General features: G+C 43.5%; 1 long non-coding RNA gene across 2 annotated transcripts in view; it reads right to left on the bottom strand.

Moving 5' to 3' along the window:
- Nucleotides 1-2,080: 2,080 nt before the first annotated feature.
- LOC142053414 (uncharacterized) overlaps nt 2,081-4,742 on the bottom strand; it is a 28,933-nt gene continuing 26,271 nt past the window's right edge. The window contains exon 4 of one of the 2 annotated variants that reach the window (XR_012659210.1): nt 2,081-2,578. This is a non-coding gene — a long non-coding RNA (uncharacterized LOC142053414). The remainder of the gene's footprint in view (nt 2,579-4,742) is intronic. The other variant, XR_012659211.1, reaches the window with a different exon arrangement.

The raw sequence follows: 4,742 nt of genomic DNA, 5'->3' as shown, positions 1-4,742 counted from the left end.
CACAAGCAAGTATTAAGAGACAGGAGGCAAGACTGAGGCACATTTTTTCAACTAGCACCAACTCATCAGTTTTTTTTAGGTAGGAAACTTTCCAGCCTCCAAACCCAAATGGTCACTTTATGTTAAGCAGAGAATCATAGAATCATTTAGGTTGGAAAAGACTTTTAAGATCACCAGTTCCAACCATTAACCCAGCACTGCCAAGTCCACCACTAAACGATGTCCCTAAGTCATACATCTTTTAAATACCTCCAGGGATGGTGGCTGAAGTGCTTCCCTGGGCAGCCTATTCCAATGCCTGATAACCCTTTCAATAAAGAAATTTTTTCTAAAAGCCGATCTAACCTTCCCTGGCACAACTTCTGGCCATTTCCTCTTGTCCTATTGCTTGTTACTAGGGAGAAGAGACCGACCTCCGCCTCGCTACAACCTCCTTTCAGGTAGTTGTAGACAGCCTCCTCCAGACTAAACAACCCCAGTTCCCTCAGCCGCTCCTCATAAGACTTGCTCTCTAGACCCTTCACCAGCTTTGCTGCCCTTCTCTGGACACGCTCCAGCACCTCATTGTCCTTCCTGTAGTGAGGGGCCCAAAACTGAACACAGTATTCAAATTGTGTCACCTCACCAGTGCTGAGTACTGGGGCACAATCACTTCCCTACTCCTGCTGGACACACTATTCCTGATACAAGCCAGGATGCTGTTGGCCTTCTTGGCCACCTGGGCACGCTGCTGGCTCATGTTCAGCTGTCAACCAACAACCCCAGGTCCTTTTCCTCCAGGCAGCTCTCCAGCCACTCCTCCCCAAGCCTGTAGCGTTGCATGGGGTTGTTGTGACCAAAGTGCAGAACCCGGCACTTGGCCTTCTTAAACCTCATACAGTTGGCCTTGGCCCAACGATCCAGCCTGTCCAGATCCCTCTGCAGACCCTTCCTACCCTCGAGCAGATCAACACTCCCACTCAATTTGCTGTCATCTGCAAACTTACTGAGGGTGCATTTGATCCCCTCATCCAGATCATTGATAAAGATATTAAACAGAATTGGCCCCAATACTGAGCCCTGGGGAACCCCACTTGTGATCGGCCGACAACTGGATCAATCATTCCATGGTCAGCTGGAACCATCCTTGGCAAAAGGAAGACAGCTCTGAGCACAACTCACCTGCAGTGTTGTGCAAGCAACACCAGACTGGGACCCCCAACTTTCTGTAACCTATTTGTTTCAACTTCCAAATAGCAGTAGGAACTCTATTACTCCTCTTGGAAAGAGATTCAGAACATTTTTCTTGCTAGAAATCTTACCTGAATACAAAACGTGCTAAAGTTATAGACTGGCCATTAACTCTCATTTACTCTGTGCTTTGACTGACCTTTAACTGAGTTACTTTTCTCCCTTGTTACCGCCAAAAATATTTAACAGCAACAGTTATACGCCGTTCGAAATTTCATTTTGCTAGGTTAAAAAAAAGCCACATGCCTCTGTCTTATTCTCCTAAAAAAAGATTCTGCATCTCTGTCATCCTTTTGACTCTTTTCTGTTCTTGTTTCAATCTAAACTCTCTGTATAAACATGAAAGAAATAGAATTAAATAGAGTATTTCAAAGAACACCTCAGTAATGCCTTCTACACTGACTGTAATGCTTCACTAATCCTACCAGGAATTCTTGTCAGATAAACCCTAAGGTTATACCTACCCCTTCCATAGCTTCATCCCACTGGCAGGATTGCTTGGCAGGAGTTACAATTAGAAAATGAAACATGAGTTTACCATTCTCCACATCTTGAACTACTATTTTCTTAACACGTATTGGTCTGGAACACACTGCGTGGTGCAGAATACAGGACTCCTAATTGTTCTTACTTTCGCACATACTGGTGCTAAATTTGCTATTTTTCAATTATCTGGTATTCTTAACTTCATGAGGCTTCCAAAAAAATCCTTACTACTGGGCCTGCAATTACATCTGCTAGACGTTATTCTTGTACAGACTGAGAAAACTAACTGGTTCTATCCTTGCAATTTCTGAATCTTGATTTTTCATTCCAACTTTGTAATTTCTGCTCCTTCATATTTATTATCAATCTACCAATGTTGCACCTCATTGCCTTTATTTAAAATTAGAGTGAAGTCCTTTTTCAGCCCTATTAATTTTTTATTTCTGTCTCACCTTCATTGGTTGCTACTTTAGTTTTTACCTGAAGGTAGAAAATCTTGAGTGTTATTTTTTTACCCGTTTAACATATGCTTCTGATTCACAAGACACAGTTCATTACACCAATCAGTTCCTTTTTTTCCAGTTGTCTCAGGATCTTTATTTTAATGATAACACACATTGTATACTAGATATTTGTACAATTATTTTGGAACCTTCTTTCTAAAATTTTTGCCCATTATTTCATCAAAAAAATTCAGACTGTTGAAATTTTGCATCTCTTTAATATTGTTTTCCACTCCCTGAGATTCAAATGCCTAAATTCTGATCTCATGTAATGACATGAACTCCTCAGAGTAGCTTTATCCACCATTGGAAATCTCCCTCCGTATCCAAATCTGCTGCTGGTGGCCCATACCAGATTCCTAAAAATACTCTGACAAAGCCTCATTCCACTCTTCTTCAAGATGACTCTCTCTCTCTCAAAAAAAAAAAAAAAAAAAAAAAAAAAAAAAAAGGAAAAGCAAAGATAGCAATGCAATTCTTTTTTATTACACAATGATATTCAATACTCTTTATTCCAATCCATCTTTCAATATCCATGTTATCACGATTGTTATTTCATTATAGTTGTTTTTCAATAGTAGTTTTAGTTCCCAGATTCTTTGCAATTGCACACCATCATGCAAATACAAGGAAACAAAACACATGCAAAGCAAATGAAACACATGCAAACAAAATACTTAATTTCAGCTACATTTGGTGTTGGCCAGTAAGTATTACCTACAACTTTTTTTTTGTCTCCACTGATCATCTAAATCTACTTTTGCCACGTTAAGACTTTATATCTGCATTCTATTGACCTCTCTACTTGCAAAACAACTTTTCCAATGATTGTCCAATGCTTCGAGCTAGGCAAGTTTTTCCTAAATGTCTTCCCTCATGAGAAAAGCTGTTATTGAACAGATCTGTCCTGAGCCATAAAAGCCAGAAGCCAGCAGAAAAGCATCACTGATGGATGGGGTTTTTTTGCAGGTTTGTGACTACTTCCCCTGAACCACAGCTACAGCACAATGTACGTGCAGGAAGAAATGTACTGCAGTCATGCATTTTAATTCATGGGAGCCATGCAAGGGCTGCAACTGGGATGAATGCGGATGTAAGAGGAGATGCTCAGATTGGAGCACTGCTTGCTATCCTCTGCATCTTCTGAAGAGCAGGTGGCAAGCCAATCTGCTTGTGTCAGCTGAATCAAGACTCTCAAAAGTTTGGAGGGAGGCTAGCTGTTGAAGAATCCTCTTTGCGAATAAATCCTACTGGACAATCATTGCAAATCCCCTTTACAGGGTTACTGAATACGCTCACTTAGTCCTCTGAGTGTTTTCAAGTTTGGGTGAATGTTTCTTAAAGAAGTGTCACACTGTGAACCGCAGTTGGTGGACAATTCTGCCTTCCTTCAGGACCCGTTTTGGTCCTGAATCAGTATGCTGTATCCTGGCAGAGGCAAACTCCAAGTTCTCTCTTCGAAGCCTTTTCATTCTTAAGAAGTTGACTCTAATCATAGATACATTTTTTTTCTGGTGTTCACCTGGGAAACTAGATTCTAGGTTCCTCTCCTCTTTGCAGATCACCGTTATTCCTCAATTTCTTATTCTGTATCAAATCAAATCAATGAAATTTTACCACCTTAGTGGTAATAAGAAAAAAAAGACCCTAAGACAACTCTTGAACAGGTCCGATTAATCCTTTTCTGCACTTAAAAATTGGTCCCAATTCATCTTATCAGTCTAAATATGACCTCTTTCATATTAGCCATAGGGTGAACAACAGTACAACATAAGGGTATTATGTTTCAGGTGTCCTCTGCTTCATTTAGCCATAATAGCATAGGCCTAGCTGCCTTCTATTTAATTATACCCCAGGTCTGCGTGACACCCTGTTCTCCCAGGCTTTTTAAAGAGATCCTTTCCTTTGCAAAACCACTGCACATTCTCAACACAGTAGTCAACATCACTGTCTGAAAGCTTCCTTAATGGAGGTATGCACGAATTGACTGGAAGCACATCCCGGGAAAGCTTCTTTCTTCCAAGCCGAGAGCAGGTACTCCCGCCTTATGACCGGTGATGGGGTAAATCGTGCAAACACTGAAATCCACTACCTGCAGCTGTTTTAAATCTCATCTCCCTGTAGGATATATTGGCTGAACTGCCTGTAATTTCCAAGTAACTGGATGGGAAACACCGCTTCAGGCTAACCCGCGGGCTTTCACCCCCGCCTGCAGCCACAGCTGAAGCAGGCAGCGCGCCCTTCAGCCCCGCGTTCCCTTCCCAGAGCCTCCTCGCAGGCTTGCTCGTGGGCAACTCTTCCCCCGGCACCCACGAGCGAGGGGGAAGGGGCGTCTCTGCCTCCGCCCGGGGAGGGGGACACCTCCGGGTGGGGGGGGGGGGAGAGGAGGGGGCAGAGGGGGGCTGAGGGCACGGCGGCGCCGCCGCAGTCTCCGCGCGTCCCCCATCCCCGTCCCCTTCGCGACGGGCAGCAGCGCCTCCTCCGTCCCACGGGTCCCGGGGCGGGGCCACCCGCGCCCGTCCC

This window comes from Phalacrocorax aristotelis, chromosome 2 (assembly GCF_949628215.1).
Source record: "Phalacrocorax aristotelis chromosome 2, bGulAri2.1, whole genome shotgun sequence".
NCBI classification, from domain to species: domain Eukaryota; kingdom Metazoa; phylum Chordata; class Aves; order Suliformes; family Phalacrocoracidae; genus Phalacrocorax; species Phalacrocorax aristotelis.
Note: the sequence above shows the minus strand (reverse complement) of the source record. Positions and strands in the feature narration are given on the sequence as shown.